The following is a 22,693-nucleotide window of genomic DNA, read 5'->3' on the forward strand; positions in this document are numbered from 1 at the left end:
CCACATTCTTCAAAGAAGTCGCTAATTCAGCAAATATTTCACAAGTTTTACAAGTTCAAGTTTTACTTTACTAATTTCAAAACAAGACAGATACCAGTACTTCAAAGCCATTCACAGCACTTTTTCTTTGAAAAGGTATGTGTATGTGTCTGTATTTTAATCAGCTGTGTTAGCCAAGTGAATAATAAAGGTAGGAATGATCGTTGTTTGTACTTTAGTTTGTCCAAAACAGATGCTTTACATTCCTCCACATTTAAAATTAGCAAGCTCCTTGAATTAGAGAATCTGATATTTTAAATATCAAATAACTTTTACCAACAGAAAATAAAAATGGCCACGACCTATTTAAGCCACAAATATTTACAATTTATCTATATTTTTAAGTGCCAATTAAAAACAAAATGTGATCAGTCAAGATGGAGTAAGCCCACTATAGCTTATCTGTGCCCATAATTACAACTAAGAACTCTGGACAAAACACAAAAAGCAGCAACCCGAGGACTCTGAAAAGTAAACAACAGTGAGCAGCCTGGGAAAATAAAACTTGAAGAAGCAAGCCATATAGGGTGATTTCCTGTTACTTTTTCTCCCCTCTTTTCTCTCTTGGTTTGGACATAAGATTAGCCCCATTCAGGAAACTCTGTAGTGGGCACATAAGCAAAAACTTGAGAGAAACCTCATTTAGCTGGTGAGAGAACTTGGAAAAAGGGACACCCCCGACCCCTCCCCAAACTCAGGAGCTGGAGAGGGGGATACCTGGATACTATGGACAAACAGGCACAAGTCCTGGTCACATCTCATGTGCACAAGACAGACTCCAAGCAGTACAGCCAAGGCTTTGAAAACTTTATGACACTGTCACCCAAAGAAGGTAAAACAGATCTTATGGTCTGAATCTACCCTGGTTGATTATATCCTTTAAAAAAACAAAAAAATTCTCCGGAGGATTTTTATTTAATTAATTAATTTATTTATTTTTGTGAGGAAGATCAGCCCTGAGCTAACATCTGCCAATCTTCCTCTTTTTACTGAGGAAGACTGGCCCTGGGCTAACATCAGTGCCCATCTTCCTCCACTTTATATGGGACGCCGCCACAGCATGGCCTGACAAGCAGCGCATCAGCACGTGCCCAAGATCCGAACCAGCGAACCCCGGGCTGCCGCAGCGGAGCACACGCACCTAACCGCTTGCGCCACCGGGCTGGCCCCTCCAGAGGATTTTAATGGGACCCAGACTCTCACAACACAGTATTCAAAATGTCCAGGATCCAAAATTACTTGGATTACAACGAAACAGGAAAATGTGATCAATTCTCAAGGGAAAAAATGACCAAACAGATGCCAACCAAGATGAATGAGATGTCAGAATGATCAGTCAGAGACTTTATAGCAGCTATTATAACTACGCTCCATGAGATGAAGGTAAACACTATTGAAAGAAGTGAAATACAAACTATAGAAAAGAACTAAATGGAAATTTTAGAACTGAAAAAACTATCTGAAATAAAAAATTCACTGGATGAGATCAATAGCAAAATGGATATGACAGAGGGGGAAAGTCAGTGAACTTGAAGATAGCAATTATCTCATCTCAAGAACAAAGAGAAACAATCAAAAGAAAATGAACAGTCTCAAAGACAGGTGGGAAAATATCGAAAGGTCTAAATTTGTGTCACTGGAGTCCCAGAAGAAGATGAGACATAAATACAGAAAAATATGGAAGAAATAATGACTGAAAACTTCAAATTTGGAGAAAGATATGAATTTACAGATCCAAGAAGCTCAGCTAACTAGAAAAAGGGTAAACTCAAAGAAAAGCATGCCATCATCAAATCACTGAAAACCAAAAAGAAAAAAATTTTAAAAGCAGTCAGAAAAGAATGAAATACCATATACAGAAGAACAACTCAAATAATTAAAGCTATCTCATCAGAAATCAGAGGACGGAAGACAGTGGAACAATATGTTTCAAGTGTTAAAAGAAACTGAAGTGTCAACTCAGAATTCTATATCTATGTTCAGGAGGAATGATGGTGAAATAAAGGCGTTCTTCAGACCAGGGGAAACTAACAGCATTTGTTGCCAACAGACTTGCTCTAAAAAAGAAATGCTAAAGAAAGTTCTTCAGGCTGAAGAGGAATAATAGCAGAGGGAAACCTGGAACTACAGGAATAAAGGAAGAGCAACAGAAATGATAAGCACCTGAACATTACAGACCACTTTTGTCCTTTTAAGTTCTTTAAAATAAGTATGATTATTGAAAGCAAAAGTTTGAACATTCATTGCCTTGTAGGGTTTTACATGTATGTAGATGTAATACATATGAAAACTATAACATAAAGGAGGGAGAGTAAAGGGACCCATATGGTTGTCAGACTCTACGTTCTACTAAAGTGGCAAGACATTAACTAAAGTAGACTGTTTAAGGTTAGGTATGTTTATTGTAATACTGAAACCATTAAAAAATATATAAGGAGATACAAAAAGGACAATAGATAAATTAAAATGAAATACTAAAAAAATTAAAATAATCCAAAGAAGGAGAAGAGAAGGCAGGAGAAAGGAAATAGAGGAATAAAAACAGAGAGGATAAATAGAAAACAAAGGATTAAATGGTAGACTAAAATCAATCACATCAATAATTATATTAAATGAAAATGGTCTAAATACAGTCATGTGCCACATAACGACATTTTGGTCAACGACAGACCATGTATACGACTATGGTTGCAGAAGATTAGTACTACATAGCCTAGGTGTATAGTAGGCTATCCCATATAGGTTTGTGTAAGAACACTCTTATGATGTTTGCACAATGATGAAACTGCCTAACGACACATCCCCACTGCTAAGCAATACATGACTGTATACCAATTAAAAGAGATGGGAAAACCAGATTGAAAAACAAGACCCAACTTTACGCCATGTATAAGAAACCCACTCTAAATACAATGATATAGATAGATTAAATGGAAAAAATGTACCATGCAAATACTTTCAAAATAAAGAGCCGGACTGACCATATTAATATATCACAGAAAGTAGTCTTCAGAACAAGGAATACTACACTAGGGATAAAGTGTAACATAACATGATAAAAGGGTAATTTCTCCAAAAAGACCTACAATCCTAAATGAGTATGCCACACCTAACACCATGACTGAAAAATGAGTTTTTGCTTATAAAGCAAAAACCAACAGAGCTGAAAGGAGAAATAGACAAATCCACAATTATATTTGGATACTTCAATACTCCTCTCTCAATAACTGACAGAACAAGTGGACAGATAATTAGCAAGGACAAAGAATACCTGAACAATACTTCAACCAACTTAATCTAACTGACATTTATAGAACACTCCACCTAACATTAGTAGAAAAAAACAAAACTAAACTAAACTAAATCCTACTCTTTTTAAAATATGCATAAAGAACATTCACCAAGATAGTCCATATTCTGGGCCATAAAACAAACTTTGACAAATTTGAAAGAAGTGAAATCACACAAAGTATATTCTCTGATGTAACAGAATTAAACTAGAAATCAATAACAGGAAGATATTTGAAAAATTCACAAACATCTGGGAATTAAACAACACATTTCTAAATAACTCATGAATAAAAGAGGAAGTCACACTGAAAAAAATACAAAATCAGAAAATACTTTGTACTGAACGAAAATGCAAATAAAATATATCAAAATTTATGATCTACAGCTAAAAAGAGTAGACGGAAATTTATAGTATTAAATGGTTATATTGGAAAAGAAGAAAAGATTCAAATCAATAATCTAAATATCCACCTTAAGAAACTAGAAAAAGAATGAGAAATCAGAGCCAAAGCAAGCATAAGGAAAAAAATAACAAATCAGAAATCAATTAAATTGAAAATTGGCACACACACAAAAAAAGTCAATGAAACCAACAGCTGGTTCTTTAAAAATATTAATAAAATCAATAAAGCTATAATCAGACTGACTGAAAAAAGACAAGACAAACTATCAGTATCAGGAATCAAAGAGGGTACATCATTACAGATCCTAGAGACATTAGAAGGCTCATAAGGGAATACTATGAACAACTTTATGCCCATAAATTCTATCACTTAGATGAAACGGACAAATTCCTTGAAAATCACGAACTACCCAAGTTCATGCAAGAAGAAATAATAACCTGAATAGTCGTAAATATATTAAAGAAATTAAATCTGTAGTTAAAAATCTCTAACAAGGCTGGTCCAGATGTTTCCCTGGAAAATTCTAACAAACATTTAATAAAGAAATAATACCAATTTTATACAATTATCCTCCAGAAAACAGAAGAGAAGGGAATGGTTTCCAACTTATTTTATGAGGCCAGCAATCTCCTGATATCAAAACCATTACAAGTAAATACAATTACAGATCAATATCCCTCATGAACACTGAAGTAAAACATCTCAACAAAATATTAGCAAATCTAATTTTAAAATATATAAAAAGGAAAATACACCACAACCCAGTAGAGTTTGTCCCAGGAATGCAAGGCTGGTTCAACATTAAAAATCAGTGTAACCCACTACATTAACAGGCTAAGAAAGAAAAACCATATGATCATTTCAACAGACGCAGAAAAAGCAATTGACAAAATTCAACATCTCTTCATAATAAATAAAACTCTCAACAAACTAGAAACAGAAGATAACTTACTTAACTACATAAAGGGCGTATGCAAAAAAACTCTAACATCATAACGGTAAAAGACTGAGTGTTTTTCCCATAAGATTGAAACAAGGCAAAGATGTTTCTTGTCATCACTCCTATTCAACATCACACTGGAAGTTCTAGTCAGGAGAATAAAGCAATAAAAGGAGGTTAATGGTATAGATTGGAAAGGAAAAAATAAAATAGCCTCTATTTGCAGACAGCTAACCTAAAAAAAAGCTCCTAGAACTAATAAGTAAGTTTAGCAAGGTCATATGACTTAAGTTCAAAGCAAAAACCAACTGTACATCTATATGCTAAAACTGAACAACTAGAGATCAAAATTTACCAAAAAAGAGCACCATTTATACAGTCACGTGCCACTTAACGACAGGGACACATTCCAATAAGTGTGTCGTTCGTTAGGCGATTCCATTGTTGTGGGAACATCATAGAGTGTACTCACACAAACCTAGATGGTACAGCCTACTACAGACCTGGATTATATGGTACTAATCTTATGAGACCACCATTCTATATTCAGTCTGTTGTTGACTGAAACGTTCTTATACAGCACATGACTGTATTAGTACCAAAAAAACCCACGAAATACTTAGTTATAAATCTAACAAAACGTGCAGAATCTCCATGCTAAAAAATACAAAACACTGACAAAAGAAATCAAAGGCAATCTTAAAAAGCAGAACATTACTATGTTCATGGATTGGAAACCCCAATATTGTGAAAATGTGAATTCTCCCCACATTGATCTATACATTCAACACAGCCCCACTCAAAACCCTAGCAGGTATTTGTGTACATATTGACAAGAATAGATATAGAATAGCCAAAACAAATTTTAAAGAAAAAGTTGAAAGAGTCACAGTACCTGATTTTGAGACTTCCTATACAGTTACAGTAATCAAAAATGAACTTAATTAACTTATTAAAAATTAACTCAAAATGGATCTCAGACCTAAATATAAAACCTAAAACAATAAAACTTCTAGAAAAAAATCTTTATGACCCTGAGTTAGGCAAAGATCCAAAAGCATGATCCACAAAAGATAAAATTGATAAAGTGGACTTCAAGAAAATTAAAAACTTTTACTCTACAAAAGACACTGTTAAGAGAATGAAAAGACAAGCCATGGACTTGGAGAAAATATGTGCAAATCATACATCTGATAAAGGACTTGTATCCAGAATATGTAAAGCCCTCTTAAAACTCATCAAGAAAATGAATATCCCTATTAAAAAAAGGGCAAAAAATCTGCAAAGATACTTCACCAAAGAAGATATATAGATGTCAAGCTGCAAATGAAAACATGCTCAACATCACTAATCACTAGGAAAATGCAAATTAAAACCACTCAAGATGCCATTACACACCTATCATAATGGTTAAAATTAGAAAAAGAAATTTAAAACCTGACAACACCAACAGCTGGCAAGGATGTGGAGCAACTAGAATGCTCGTAATTGCTGCTGGGAAAAATGATATAGCTACTCTGGAAAACAGTTCAGCAGTTTCTCATGAAGTTAAACATATATTTACCTTATGATCCAGCAATCCCACCTCTAGGGATATGCCCAAGAGAAATGAAAACATAACAACTTGTACAAGAATGTTTCATAGCAGCTTTATCCATAAATGCAAGACTGGAAACAACCTGAATGTCCTTCAACTGGTGAATGGACACACTGTGGTGCATTCATACAGTAAAATACTACTCAGCAATAAGAAACAAACCACTGGCAACACAAAACCTCTCAAACGCATTATGTGTAGTGAAGGAAGCCACAATCAGAAGGGTATGTATGTACACACACACACACACACACACATATATACACTCTTTATTATTCAATTTATATGACATTTTGGAAAGGGTAAAACTAAAGGGACTGACCATAGATCATCAATCCCAGGGAATGGGAGTAGGCAATGCAACTGACTACAAAGGGACAGCATGAGGGAATTTTTGGAGCTGATACAACTGTTCCATATCTTGATTGTGGTGGTGGTTACACGACTCTATGCATTTATCCAAACTCCAGACTGTACACTAAAAAATTTAGGTGTGCGTATTTTTATAGTATTTACAGTATGTATTTTACAGTACAGTAAGAATTTTATTGTATATAAATTACAAAGTAAATTTCTAAAAACTGCTGCTACTTAACATATGTATCAAACAATACTGTCTACTGGTATTCCAAAGACCGAAGTATGAGAGTTCTCTCTGCAGGATTCCTCTGAAAGCCAATGGACATGGCAGGAATCACTATCTTATTAATCCTATGCATTTCCTGTGCGGAGAACCAGGAAAATCAGCTTCAAATGAAACATGACCACACACTGTCACAAAGCAACGGACAAATCAAAATGATATTTAAAGAACCCGTAAGTGACAGCCTTTCCTACTGAACCCCGTTAGAAAATGAGATAACTTGACCAGGTTTTAGGTTTTGGACTGATGGACAACAAAACAACATGAAAAAAGTTACATGTAAATAACTAAATAAATTTTAATGAATGCTATAGATTGGATCAAAAACTGGCATTAATATTTATAAGGCTACACTCAACTCAAAAATTTTCCAAATCATCTTTTTAAAAAATAAAATTATAGGGCTGGCCCCGTGGCTTAGCAGTTAAGTACGCTCGCTCCACTGCTGGCGGCCCAGGTTCGGATCCCGGGTGCGTACCGATGCACCGCTTCTCCGGCTATGCTGAGGCCGTGTACCACATACAGCAACTAGAAGGATGTGCAGCTATGACATACAACTATCTACTGGGGCTTGGGGGAAAAAAAAAAGGAGGAGGATTGGCAATAGATGTTAGCTCAGAGCCGGTCTTTCTCAGCAAAAAGAGGAGGATTAGCACAGATGTTAGCTCAGGGCTGATCTTCCTCACAAAAAAAAAAATATATATATATATATATAATATTCAATGATAATGCTTAAGAATTAAGAATCTTTCATGTTTTCCTTCCAAGATGTTTTTATCTTATAATTCTACTAATCTTGAATAAATACTTTACCAGACAAAACTAAAATCAAGAAGTTTCTATGAAAGATGTGCTGTGATTAGTAATTTCATTACCAGGTTGTTAGGACATTAACAAGGTTCTATGTAAAAGGGCAACCAAGTAAATTAAAATTGACAAATAATGTGATGTAAAGGCCTTTCCAAAATGAGTGATTTATCTTCAGTATGTCCATTTTATAATTCAGAATTCTATATTTCAGTCTATACCTGTGCGAACTATAATTTATTTTGAAAATCAGCTTGAAAGCACCACCGTGCCAACTAAAAGCTAAGTTATAGTTAACTTTAAATTAAATGTAGAAATTTCCTGTCCTAAGATATATAAGTACAGTAATGTGTTGCTTAACAACAGGAATGCGTTCTGAGAAATGCATCCTTAGGTGATTTCACCGTTGTGCAAACATCATAGAGTGTACTCACGCAAACCTGGATGGCATAGCCTACTACACACCCAGGCTCGATGGTACTAATCTTCCGGGCCACCATCGTATATGCGGTCTGTCGCTGACTAAAACATCGTTATGTGGCACATGACTGTATCTCAAATCCACTGTTTTCACATTCAATCTCTTCTCTTTAAAGATGTAAGCACAATACACGGCTTTAAAAACAGAATTAATAACCAATTATACTAAGCACCAGTTCTTTTGAAGTAACTCAAAGATAAAATTAAGAAAATATTAACCAATGTATATAGTGCTGAAGGTCTGACTGATTTGCATATGAAGGACTTGATCATGTGATAATGAACCAGTGAGTTTTACCCTCACTTGGGGAAAACTCAGTTACAAGAAGGTAACACCATTTTGACAAAAGAATATAATTCTACTTTTTAAAAGAGTTGTTTTGAGGAAATAAATGGAGGAACACCAAGGATAACCTTAATTAAATAATCATTATTACATTACCTGGGTGCCTACTATATGCTACAGGCACTATATTTAGGGCTTTACAAACATTTTCTCATTAACTCATTACAATAAGCCGCTGTGGTCAGAATGAATATTTCTACTTTAAAGATGAGAAGACTAAAACTCAAACAGACTATGGTTTTTAAAAGCAAAATCCTAAATATTTTTGGAAACTTTAAACAATGATTCCTATGACGTGAGGAGAAAAGAAATTCAAAAAACTCATCTTAGATCTTCATGCTTACATTTCTCTAATTAGAAAATTTCCATTTTGCAGAACGAGAAAATTTTTAAAAAGCCAAGCCTTTATTAATATGCCTGTAACATTCTTTTATTGCTCACCTTCCTAAGGAGAGGCTTCATCCTGAAAAGATGGTCTTAATGTTAGATTCAAGTTCAGAGCTATAATAGATATGGTCTTTTATCTTAACAGTCACCACTACAAAAGCTGTAATTAGCCTTAATAACCAAGTTAACCAAATTGAATAAGTCATTCTCCAAATTTTATTAATTTGGAGCCCACTTTGGGCATTTATGTCCTTCCCCTCCAAGACACGCCTGAAACATGTGTAGCTTTAAAAACAAAACTCTTTGATGATTAAACGCTTTATTCTGCTGTCCCTCAGAAATATTAACCCTTTTAAGGACTCAACCTAAAATAGGACCGAGAACGCATTGAGAACTCAGCACTTCCAGCACCTAGTAGAGGACCTAGCATCTAGAAAGGTACTGCTGGCTCTTTCACAAAGGACGCTTAATTATTTGCTATGAATTACAATGAAAACAAATTCAATACTTTTAAATTGCTTTCCTAGCTTCAATGCTTCAAAGTATATAAAGGCAATTATCAAATCACTGGTGTGTGCATCATTTGGCTTCTGATTATCCACGGCGCACTGCAGCTCTAGTCTAGCTTTTCTCCACCACTCAGCATGTTTTTACTCTCCCTTCCACTACTCCACCTAACCAGCACTCGGTGATTTCAGCAAAAAGACACAGAGTAACATACAAACCAAAGCAAACCAAAACTAGGAAGACAACTCCCCTTGGAAGAAGAAAAACAAAAAGCATTCTTCGCACAAGGTAAATGGTTCCAGTTCCCTCAGTGGTCTTGAACCTGTTCACATCCTATACCTGCCCAAATGGTCAGAGAACGTGGGCAGAATCACAATGAGGCAGAAGGAAATCATCACAAAGGTCTTTCTGGTTACTTCTGCATTCCACCAATAACAGTGCCAGTGGACAAGTACCCACACTACCACTACATGTGGGTAATGAGTATGAGTGAATTCTATACGCTCTGAAGGCCAGTCTTTTCCATCAAACATTTAGATGTACAAATCACCACCATTTGCCCCACCTCACACACCCAGTGTTTTATATTTCCAACTAGAAGAAATGTTTGATCAACAAGCTGTGATGTGGAAAGGGCGAGACAAAGATTACCAGCCAGAAGACCTTGGGCAAGCCCACTTAGTCTCTCTGTGGCAGCAGTTCTTTGTTTAAACAATACAGATAATAATTCCCACCTACCTCATAGGGCTGTTTAGACTTTCTAAAGTAAGATAATATATGCAGAAAGCGTTTTGGACACTGTAGAGTTCACCCAGCTCCAAAAGGTACACTCCTGCAAAACCCTGTGCAGAAGACTTTGATGTTGAGGAAACTGAGACTCAAAAGTTAAAACAGGATTGGAGGGCTCAAATTGCAAGAGATTCTCTGAATACCCTTACAACGATTTTTACATTTAATAAAATAAAACAATTAAGAGAGCATATTAAATAATAAAATATCAGTGACACCGAACACTTAAGCCAGTAATAATGGGTTCTTGTGCAATTAATTTCCATTTGCCATATGTTTCTAACTAGAAACATCTTTTAGTCTCTCCTTTTCCCTCAGTTTCAAAAATAGGCTTTTAAAGTGTTTCGTTTTCCAGTAGGCATTGTTCTCTCTAGTCTCCCAGGTCCCACCCTGGGTCCCAGAGAATCACTTAAAAGTCTGAGATGCTTTGGGTAATTTCATCCTTACCTACTCGCAAGGAGGAGGCATCTCCTGAACTCATCCCCAACCTTACAGGGTTATACAACATTTTCTCTGCCATGGTAACTCCATCCATCCAAAGGATGGACAAAGAGGACAGCCCTGAAGCCTGTGCAGACTCTCCCTTCAGCTTCCCTCCCCCTCCCCACTGAGCATCTCTGCCAAAACTTCTAGTCTGCCACCCACTCTGCCTCCCTCAATGCCCAGGGTTCCACAGTCTTCTATAGGAACTCAAAATTAAAAGTTATCAGAACCCAAATTCTTATTATTGGAGATAAAAAAAAAACCCAGAAGTCGAACCAGGTGAAATTTGATATAAGAAGAATATGAAGGTAAGGAAGAATTACTATAAAAAACATTGTTAAAAATGGAGATCCTAGTGTAACTAGGATCAAGTTACACTATTTCCTAATAATATAGATTCAGTTTTGACAAACATCCGACTTAGTCCAACATAAGGGATAAAGTTAACTGAAATAACGAAACTTCATTTTTGCACATTATTATATTCCACACTGCTAGAGACATTTGGCATTTGGAAAATAATCATTAGAAGAAGCATCAAGTATTGTCCGATTCATAACCACTGTTCTTGGTTATCTATTACTACGTAAAAAACTACCCTAAACTATCGGCTTAATACAACAATGTATCATTGTATTTCATGATTCTGTAGGTCAGAAATTCTCTCTCTCCTCCTTACTTTCCCCCTGCCCCGACATGGCCTCTCCACGTGGACAGCATGGGCTTTCTCATAGCATGGCAACCTCAGGAGAGGCAGACTTCTTACACGGAAACTCGGGGCCCCAGGATGGAACCTTCTAAGAGACAGGAAGTGGATGCTGCCAGTCATTCTGGGCCCAGAAATGAGCCCAACATCTATTCTGCCATACTCTGTTGGTCAAACATTTAGAAATACTGCCCAGATACAAGAGGAGAGAACACAGACTCCATGTCTCAATGAGAGAGTAGCAAAGAATCTGTGGTCATCTTTAACCACACAATCACCAGGAAAAGTTATAAATCTGCTCGATTACAAAATGGAACACTAGGGTATCTACCAATGAGTATGAGAATGTTGTTAGTAAAAATGACCAAATCTAAATAAAGCACCCAACATATGAGAAGAGCTGCAAGTCAAGCAAAAACTAAAAAAGTATTTATGAAAACTTAGCAGCATAAAATGTATCCCAACACACACACACACACACACACACACACACACACACACAGCGATATTAAGGGGTTTGCATGCTAATTTTTTATCCCTTCAAGGAAAATCCTAACAATATCAGGTTATACATGTTAGGTTTCTAATTACCGTCTACATTTAGTTTTTTTTTGTGTGTGTGTGTGTGTGAGGAAGATCAGCCCTGAGCTAACATCCATGCTAATCCTCCTCTTTTTGCTGAGGAAGACCGGCTCTGAGCTAACATCTATTGCCAATCCTCCTCCTTTTTTTTTCTCCCCCCCAAAGCCCCAGTAGATAGCTGTATGTCATAGTTGCACATCCTTCTAGTTGCTGTATGTGGGACTCAGCCTCAGCATGGCCAGAGAAGCGGTGCGTCGGTGCGCGCCTGGGATCCGAACCCGGGCCTCCAGTAGCGGAGCGTGCGTACTTAACCGCTAAGCCACGGGGCCAGCCCTACATTTAGTTTTAAAATGTCTGTCTTTAGGGTACAAAGATCACCGCATCCAGTTCAGCTAACATATTTCTAAGAGTGAACAGCAACTTTACCTATCCACCTGACAATAACTGGGCCATTTACTGAATACCTCACACTAACCCTGTGCAAAGTATTTTACATACATTACCACGTTTCACCCTCACAAAAAGACTCACCTTACAGATAAGGAAACTGAGGTTCAGAGAGTGGAAAGGCTGTGCTGCTATTAAAGATGGGAGCCAGGATTTGTTACTAGGCCCATGTTCCCCCAAAACCAATATTCTTAAGCACTGCAGTGTCGAGGCTTCTCCTAGCAATGTGGTCAGAAAGTACTTCTGTAAGTTAGGATTCGTATGTGCAGCTATGCATATGTGAATTCCAAGATTAATGACTTTAGTCTTTTGACAGAGTCACTGTTCCATTCCTCGTATTTTAACAGTATAATACAAATGGTATATTACTGTCTAAAATCATGAAGTAGCCTTAAATGTACAGCTAATAAACCCTGTACTTTATTTAACCATGCATTCCTTAGAACACGTCTCTCCTTCACTCATATGTGGAAGATAAACAAACACATAGATAAGGAGAACAGATTGGTGGTTACCAGAGAAGGGAGTGGGGGGAAGGCAAAAAGCGTAAAGGGGTACATATGTATGGTGACAGACGGAAACTAGACTTTTGGTGGTAAACATGATGCAGTCTATACAGAAGTCAAAATATAATGTATAAACCAATGTGACCTCAATAAAATAAATTTAAAAAAAAATAGAACATGTCTCTTGCATGTTTAGAAAGCACATCCAACACAAACCTACACAGGTCCTTCTAAAAAGAGCCTAATTAAATAAAAGAAAACTTGGCATTTTTCAGGACTGACAGGCATAGCAAATAAGTAATCTCACTGTAGATTAAAACAGCAGATAAACAATCAAAAGCTCAACTTACAATTCAAGATTGATTATTCAAGTCAGAAGAAATCTGTTTTCTCTGAAAATATGATGATGTACTCTGAGGGCTGTTATAGCAGAGTCGCGTGAGCATTTCTGGGATAATGCACTTGTGTGTGACTGAGTGTGCTCTTTGCCTGCTGGGTGTATTGCTGGGCGGAGCATTACGATTTGTGACTGAATAAATCAGCTGGCCATTCTCTATCTATTGCTAGCCCCCAGTCAATAAAACCTGTTTTTAAAGTTCCTTCTATTTCACGGTTTTTTGTTAATATGCAAATCAGTTCAGTAATTAAAATAAAAACTACACATTTTCTATAAAAGACATTTTGGAATTTTTTGATAAATGTTGCTCTTCTCCCTATTTTCCAGAAGATACTATGTGTAAAGTGCTACTGGAGAGAGCATAGGGACAGTGGCAATGGAGAGTGGGGGGCAGAGGAGCAGAGCAACCAACCCCACCTTCCATACAGGTGAGAATACGAAAGGACAAGGATTCCCTTTTCCTCTGTCTCCAAGGTGGAGAACGAAGACTGCTTTATGGAAAGTTTAATTTCTAAATTTTAATATCATGTTTATTTTTATGAAATAGGAGTAGGCAAAGTAAAACAACTACTTTTGGTATTTTACAGGGTTCCACAGTTATAAAACAATTCATAATATTTATCATATTTATTTTTGTTCTCAGAAGCTATTATAAGAGGCTAGAATTTCATGCATGATCCAATTAACTAATTATACTTATTTAGAGGCCACGAAATGCCTCATTGCAGTCACAAATAGGAGATCACTGGTAAAATTAGTTGTGCTAGCAAAACTACAGTCACAAAATTTCTTGGGTCAGACCACACAAAAACTGTTGATCCTAATTATAGTATTGTTCTCAGTACGATTCAGTCTTAATATGTTAGTCACCCATGTTTGGAAAATAAGTTTGACTGGTAAAAACATTCTTCTTACTTTAAATCGGTATGCTAGTTTCTAATGCACTAAAACATTTCTGGGGGAGCCAGCCTGCCCGGTGGCGTACCGGTGAAGTGCGTGCACTTGGCTTCAGCGACTCGGGGTTCGCAGGTTCGGATCCCGGGCATGCATCCACAAGTTTTGCACCACTTGTCAAGCCATGTTGTGGCAGCATCCCATATAAAGGAGAGGAGGATGCGCACAGATGTTAGCTCAGGGCCAGTCTTCTTCAGGAAAAAGAGGAGGATCGGCATTGGATGTTAGCTCAGGGCTAAACTTTCTCACACACAAAAAAAAAATTTCTGGGAAAATTTAAAAATAAAACCTCAGGGACACTGTAAAGATAGAGTTTCTGAGACCACTTAGGGCAAGCAGGGCTAAACCCCTCAGCAGAAGGGCATCCAGAAGTCGGTTATCAATTAACCAGGCTGGGAGAAAAGACTGAAGAAAAAGAACCATCTTTTTGCTGTCAAGAAAGAAAATAAACCCACAGATATTCCCAAACAGTTACCTGGTATCCTGGATAACATTCCTTTCAGGCAAGCCTGTGGTCCTTATCTCATATGCAGTCTTCCCATCCCATTTATTTGTCAGTGCTGCCAGGCCAACATGAAAGATTCATCAAAAACAGCCTGACACCACTAGGAACCTGGTTCTATGGGAAATGACAGGAGCCAGCTCCACCACCACTCACCACCCTTCTCCTCTTTGAAGGAGGGAGGAAAGGAAAGACAGAAAAAATCAGAAAGAAGAAGAGAAAAAGGTACATGACAGACGATGTCTTATTTTGAGATACAAAAAGGGCAGTAAAGAGTAAGGAAAAGGAATGAGCACAGTGGTAACCTGCAAGAACGTCTTCCACGCGCTCTGCACTGGCTGCTCAACTAAGCTGTCTTCATCGACAGTTTCATGACTCGTCCAACAGTCCTGACTCCAAGTCTCTATCTATCTATTTCTGAAAACGCTCTTTAGGTCTTCAGGATGTCTCTCTCCTACAAGCTACCCACTGGGCCTACTTTCCCAACATAGACAAAAGACTCTTGGAACGAGAAGTGTTGTGCGTTACCTCAATTATCTTATTTTAGGCCTCAAGAATCCATATGATGCTAATTTTACAGATAAGAAAACTGAGGTTCTATCTAAGACAAGGGATCTGTCCAGGGCTACAGTTAGTAAATATGAGGATCAGAATCCATACTTAAAGAGTATCTGCCTCCAATAACCCTGTTCTTTATATTCCAGTTGAAGGCTCTGAAAACTGAAATGGTCCTGGTGAGCTTATATCCTTTTGCTCCTTGGAGAATGTTTGGTTAAGTGTAGTAAAGGAATTACTTTTGAGTACATATTACAAATTGATACCAACTAGTGACTTACAATATGAAATGTATTAGATCTATCTTCAAAATTTTCTGAAACACGTCCTTCATTAGATAACCTCATTTCTCCAGTTGTTTTACGCTGTCCTGGGCTGCTTTTTATTTTTCACTTATTCATTCTATTTCTTAACTAGACTATAAGCTCCCCAAAGGCAGTGCCTACCATGGGGCACTGTAAACAGTAGGTTCTTATTAATTTACCTGCTGTTCTGGTAAGGCACTCGACTGTCCATCAATCATATTGACGGGTAAGTGCTTCCCTGAGCCACTGGTACAACCACCTTCCTTTCACTTACCATGGAGAACCAATTTAGGACAAAAGATAATCAGGAACCCTATGAAAAAATAATCACATTTACCAATGGCTGTGATTATAGAAGGCTGGTAATCAGGTAAACACTTTAGCATTATAGTTGTATAAGAATCCCAAGGAAAGGACTTGCAGTGTTCTGTCATACTGGAACGGCAATTCTATTCATAAAAACAATTTCTTAATGCACTGACTTTTCCGCGGAGTTTAGAAAGAACCTGTGATGGGTACTGAGTTTCTTGGAGAACAGAATGTTTCATTTTGCTCTAATTCATTCTATTACTGAATTAAGGTTTGATGTATTGGTCTTGACAAGTGCTTCATGCTGACTGTATTGTGTATGATAGTATAATCACTCCCCATGCATTTCCCACTGGCTGGCTGATTAATACCACAGATTACCTGCAGCACTGATGGCAAGGGGGAATCGTTGCCCTTCTGTACTCTAAATTGTTTGTATTTCAGTGTGCGTGTGTGTGTGTGTTCATGCGTACACAGGCACCCATGAAGATCCACCTGCACATGGGCGGAGAAGGTGGGATAAACCAGGAGAAAGCTAGGAAAAGAAAGCTAAGGACACGGTGAAGATTAACGCCTTTCAATCACTGTTTTCAGTACACCAAAACACTCGCTTCTTAAGGCTTCCAAATAGGTGTCCAGTATTACACTTCAATTATTCATGCACTTTTTTATTCACAAATATTTACTGAGCACCAACTATATGCTAGGCACTTTTTTTTTTTTAACCTTTACAGGAAAACTAAGTTAAAAAAAAAGTGTCAATTTCAGTATTCTAATTAGTGGGCAAGAAGGGAAAAACAGGGTGAGATGATCACATGGACACTAATACAGGGATGAAAAAGGATGGCTATGGAATTAGTCTAAATGCCCAACAAAGACAGCAACTGATGGGCCGGCCCCGTGGCTTAGCGGTTAAGTGCGTGCGCTCCGCTGCTGGCGGCCCAGGTTTGGATCCCGGGCGCGCACCAATGCACTGTTTCTCTGGCCATGCTGAGGCCGTGTCCCACATGCAGCAACTAGAAGGATGTGCAGCTATGATATACAACTATCTACTGGGGCTTTGGGGGAAAAAATAAATACATAAAATTATAAAAAAAAAAAAGACAGCAACTGACACAATTATTAAATACAGTAAGTGGTTTAACGGTTTCAAAACAAACGAACAAAAATCTCTCAGATTACTTGGTCTACATAGGACTCTAATGTTTAGCAAAGAGCATCTTCTGTGCATGATCAATACGTACGAGAACAGGTTGCTGGATGTATTAATCTCATCTTTAAATGTGTGTGTCGGGGGGGGGAGTGGGGGATGAGACTTTTGTGCTCTCAGCAGCATTATGAAAACATTCCTCCTAACAGGATTTTCTCCCAGTTCCAAGCTTCTATTTGACCCAAGTGCCCTGTTTAGGCTCCTCCCATCCAACCCCATAGCCCTGCTCATCCACAAAGGAAGACCGCAGCTTCCAACTTAAGCCATTTCAAGGCTTAAGTCTATCTGATTTCTAATTTATGAATGATTCTCACTCTCTCCTCCAGATGTGCTGAAGCAAATTTTGAAACTGACTATTAATACCCCAAAAAGAAAAGGGCTGGGAAGCACGACCCAGGGCCAACACGGTCCATCTGGTCAGAACTGAAAATCACAGAGATCTGGATCTCTACTTCAAAGGCTACCTCTGCAACAGGAAGCACAGAGCTGAATGAGTTAGCCACATTTTGGACAACCACTATCACTACTCATGGCTACTCGTCTTCAAATCAGAGCCTGAGAAAACAGCCCTAGGATTCACTTGCTGCAAATCATCTACCAGCCTGCCTTTCCCCTAAAATATGTAAGAGAAATCTATTTATATAAGTAAAAAAGTCATTTTTCGGTACTCCTCTAAGAAGAACGGCTGTTTAAAAGCCTATTGAAGATAGTAACTATCAAACACGCATTTTAATCTCAGAATCCTATGTTCTAGAGAAACCTAAACGGAAAGCCTAGTGTGGAAAGTGGTGAAAGCCACTCTGCTGGGACTGGGAAGGACCTGCTCCTCCCATCCGCTCTCTCCTCCTCCCCCTCCCACCCCGGGGGGCTCTCCGGGGGTGTCTGAACACCCCCTGTCAAAGAGACAACCATTAATCATTTCCTTGGCTCTCCTTCCCCCTCATTAACCTACCTAAACTTAAATTACCTCTGAGAACATTTGTGCAGCACCTTGCTGGTGTGGCACACACAGAGAACAGCCTGAGCGGCTGCGTCAGCCCTCTCAACTTCCACCTCTTTCCTGCTAGCTCCTGGCATCCATGATTCCCCGGGAAGCCCCTGGGAATCACAGCTGGCTTACAATGAGGCTTCTCAGACCTCGTTAACTTTCGTATGCTGCCACTTTAGGGTAAGAAATGGTGAAAGGAAATTATCCCCAGCCTGTCTGTCTTTCTTCATTTTTCCTCTCTCACTCCCCCTACTACTTGACCATGATGGTACTCTCTAGAGACCCACAATCTAGCAAGGAGACTCCCCCAGCAAGACTTCCCTTTGGTGGCAGTTTCTTGAGGGCAAGTGCAATACTAACTCTTAGAAGTGGGAAAAGTAAGGAGAAAACTTTTCTAAAATTGTTGTGAGGAAGAAAAGGACACATTATACCAATGCTCTGACATTCCCAGCAGCCGCTAACGAGAGAAAAGTATCTACCACCAATGGATCCATGTTATAAACAGAAAGACAGCATAAAGGAAAGTAAGTGGAACCCATTCTTGGTACAAATAATGCTACCAGCACACTACATATATAATATAGAACACTGAAGTGTACTACAATGAATCATAAGGCATCTTAACTCCTAATCAAATCTCCGTGGTCTATATTTAGGATAGGGTTTTACACAAATACACAAGGGAGTGATCGCCAAGTGTTGTTACAAATTATCCAATTGTGCACCTAAATAACTTAGACAATGAATATCATTAAAAATCTCCAACTGGTTAGATAAGGATCAAACGATCTGTAAAGATCTCTTTTAATCCTGAGAATCTATTATTTTCTATTAACATGTATTTAAAAATCTTTCTCTTTATTTCTACTCTTTCCCATATAGGGTACTGAATGGATAATTAAACCCTAGCAGCTGCAGTCAAGAGATGGATGGTTGATAGTATTACACAGGAGGTATTTATCATAGGTTTGCTCACTGTACAGAAATATGCATTCTCTCTTTTGGTTAACTTCTGACCCAAACAAGAAATTACTCTGCCTACTTAAAGAAGCAAAGAATAAACCGCTCTCCCCATCCCCACAGCAGAGCAGAACCCAGAAGCCTCTGACCCCACAACACAGAGGTCTCAGTTTTAAGAGACAGAAAGCAGTAGGACAACACAACAGAAAGAAACCAGGCCCCAGTAATAAGGACCCAGCAGCAGACAGGCATTCTGAGAACAGTGCTGGAGGAAAGCAAAGCCTCCTGAGCAATACAATTGACAAAGCCTGTGTATTTAGAGGGAGCTCTGAATAATGAGAGGAAAAGCAGAGACTGAGACAAGAGCACACAACCCCATTCCTGAGCAGGACAGCCCAGCCCACGTGCAGCAGGGGTCTGCAGAGGCTACAGACCACAGGAGGTAAACCAATGTTGACAACCGTGTTATCATTAGGGCCTGGTATAGGCCAGGAGAAAGACAGTGACCTAAGAGTCTTCACCACCTCCTCAGCAAAGGGGACTGGAAAATGAGATCAAAACTTCACTGTATCCCCTCTGCAGTATGTATTACCTGTATCTTAGGATAAGCTAAAGCTTATTAGATAATACAGTTCTCAACAGCATGTATTTGGCTCCTCCACATCAACGTGGCTTAGTGGTTAAGTGCGTGCGCTCCACTGCTGGCAGCCCAGGTTCGGATCCCGGGCGCGCACCGACGCACCACTTCTCCGGCCATGCTGAGGCCGCGTCCCACATGCAGCAACTAGAAGGATGTGCAGCTATGACATACAACTATGTACTGGGGCTTTGGGGGGAAAATAAATAAATAAATAAATGTGTTTGTTTTTTCAGAGTCTGAAGTTCGAGAGTCCCTGTAAACACAGATGGGCAACTACACCAGGTAAGCTCTGCTGACTGCTGCAGTCAGGGCTGTGGGACCATGGGTGGGCAGACCAGGCCAGGCAGCATTTACCGAGTTGACTGCCATCTAGCTGAGCTTCACTTTGCCCCTGCTCTGCTCTCAGCAGAAGGACTGCTTGACAGAGAGACGTATTACAGTCTTTTAAAACAAGCTGAGGATGGTGTCTAGTTTGGTGGTGAAGTCTTTGAAGTCACTGACACCTGGGATCAAACTCCTGCTCTGCTGCTGTGACCTCAGGCAAGTTACCTCGTCTCTTTAAGCCTCAGTTTTCTCGGCTGCAAAATTAGGGCTAATCACTGTACCTATCTCACTGGGTTAAGAATTAAATAAAATAATGCACGCATTAAGTGCTTAGCATAGTGCCTGATAAGTAGGTGTTGGCATCTGTGTTACCTTTAGTAGCTGGACCAAGATGGGAAATAAACAAAGCAAAAGTCTACATCCTATTATGTCTACTCTCTCTCCCTCTCCTCCCTTTGAAATTAAGCCACAATGAAGAATAACAAAGTTGGATTGAAAATCTTGAAGACAACATTTTTGATAATGAATTTGAAGCCTTTATATCCTTCCCCATTGAGCTCACCCCTGTCTTTATTCATGTTATTCGTTCTTTCTGGAGTATTCTCACTACTTCTTCGCTACAACTCACCTCCACGAACATCTTGTAAAACCATGTTAAATTCAGTCTGCATAAATATTTGTACTAACATGTGAATAAATTACCCTATCCAAGTGCCCCTCAGTTCATTCATGCCTGTTCTAACTTCTCGTGTCTCCTGATGGTTTCATCTCTCTACTTCCTTCCTACTACCAGTATCATCATCAACAGAAAAATCAAATATTTAATACACCTATTCCTCTGGACATAGCAAGTGCTTAATACATACTGGTAGAGAAACCACAAGACTTTTGGAAACAAGAGTTAACAAGAAGGCACCAAAGTGGTATAAGTAGTAAAGCTGTATTCTCCTTGTGCCCAAGGAAGACACACTGGTAGATGACAAGCAATCCCTGATATCTGGTTCATTAGGATTACATTCTACACTTACAGCTACATGGAAGATGCCTAGTTCATAGTGACATCTTGTTGCTGCAAGGGGGCTCTGGAATTGCTGTTTTCTCCATGGCACTAGCAAAGAGGTACCTACTTATTATGGCAAACCATGTTGGAACGCTTTCTAGTTCTCAGTGAGAAGCAGTTATTCTTTAACCATTCACTAACCACCATCAACTTCAAAATATGGAAAGCTTGAGTTTTAATTTACCAAAAAAACTAAGTAAGGGGCTCAAAACAGTGGGAGGAATTACTAAGCCTACTGCTTTCTGAGATGTAAGATGGCATTTCCCAGAAATTTCTCCACGAATACCTCCAAAGCAGAGCATTTAGAATCTTATTTCTGGCTGTGCACAAAGGCCCTGTAAATTACCTAAAATATCATTTTGAATGTGTGACTTAAGCAGATATTTTCTTCCTTATTCATGAACAATGTGGGAGGGTGCAGAAAAGGCCCACAGAGATGACTACTTGTATTTGAGATGGTAGATGGGATAGTGTTCTGGGTCCATGGAGCAGGTAATTTTTAGTGTTTTGCAGTAAGTGTGGTCCCAACGGGTGGGCTAAGTTCTCTACTGCTGAACACAGATTTATCCTGATTCCACACACCCTGAATCTGTATATCCATTCAATCTATCTAGCACCTTACCAAGCAATATTATAGCTGTTGCTTAATAACAGTGTTCAAACTAAACTTACAATGAAATTCACACTAGAAAGAAATATCTAACTAAGGCTATTTCTGCTTACACAGAGTTAGGTACCCAGATCAGAAGCTTTGAGAAGAACTCTTGCGAGATCATCTTGTTCCTGTGAACTGAGCGAGCACAGCTCAGAGCAGCAAGGCTCTTGCAGCAACAGCAGCTCATCCTCCCATCCTCCCCCTAAGAAACTGGGTTTACATGCTAGCAAGCAAAACACATGACTCAGCTCAGAGCAAAAGGTAAGTGTTTAAAATTTGGGGGAAAACATATTATGTAATACTTGAAAATGAAAATTTAAGATTTTTTTCCCTGTGATAAAACTGTAATTAAATCTTATTTAACTGTTTCCTCTAATGACATCCATTTTAATTAGGTTTTAATAGACTGGCAGCCACAACCTATAGTTTTATGAAGCAAAGTAAAATTACAGTCTAGGAAGACATTTAAGGAAAGAGACCCATCAACACAGATGAGAGGTTACAATATATCCCCTCATCCCTAAGGACCCCCACAGTAATTAAGTGTGCTAAGCAGACAGCCATTAGGGCTAACAGTAGGTGTGCTCGCCACCAACCAGCACTGGGTTTTTCTTTGAAATCCAAGGGTTATTTCCGTGATTTGCTTTCCAGAAAATTTGCATGTCATGGAATAAAGAACACAACTGAAGAGGTGTGTGTTTTACAGCTCTACTAAACTTGTAGCTTCTACCGAAGGGGCAGCCTCTATCACTGCAGTGGGCTGTCTGTCTTAAGATTTTAATATATACATTTTCTCATGGCAAATCATGATACAATACTCATCTTGAGAAGACTGCCGTATATTTGGGAAAATGAGCATCATGTAGAGAAAGTAAAATTA

At 38.6% G+C, this 22,693-nt stretch overlaps 1 protein-coding gene across 1 annotated transcript in view; it reads right to left on the minus strand.

Annotated features, from left to right (window-relative positions):
- ZSWIM6 (zinc finger SWIM-type containing 6) overlaps positions 1 to 22,693 on the minus strand; it is a 189,030-nt gene that overhangs the window by 25,779 nt on the left and 140,558 nt on the right. The window lies entirely within an intron of this gene.

This window comes from Diceros bicornis, chromosome 20 (assembly GCF_020826845.1).
Source record: "Diceros bicornis minor isolate mBicDic1 chromosome 20, mDicBic1.mat.cur, whole genome shotgun sequence".
In the NCBI taxonomy this organism is placed as follows: domain Eukaryota; kingdom Metazoa; phylum Chordata; class Mammalia; order Perissodactyla; family Rhinocerotidae; genus Diceros; species Diceros bicornis.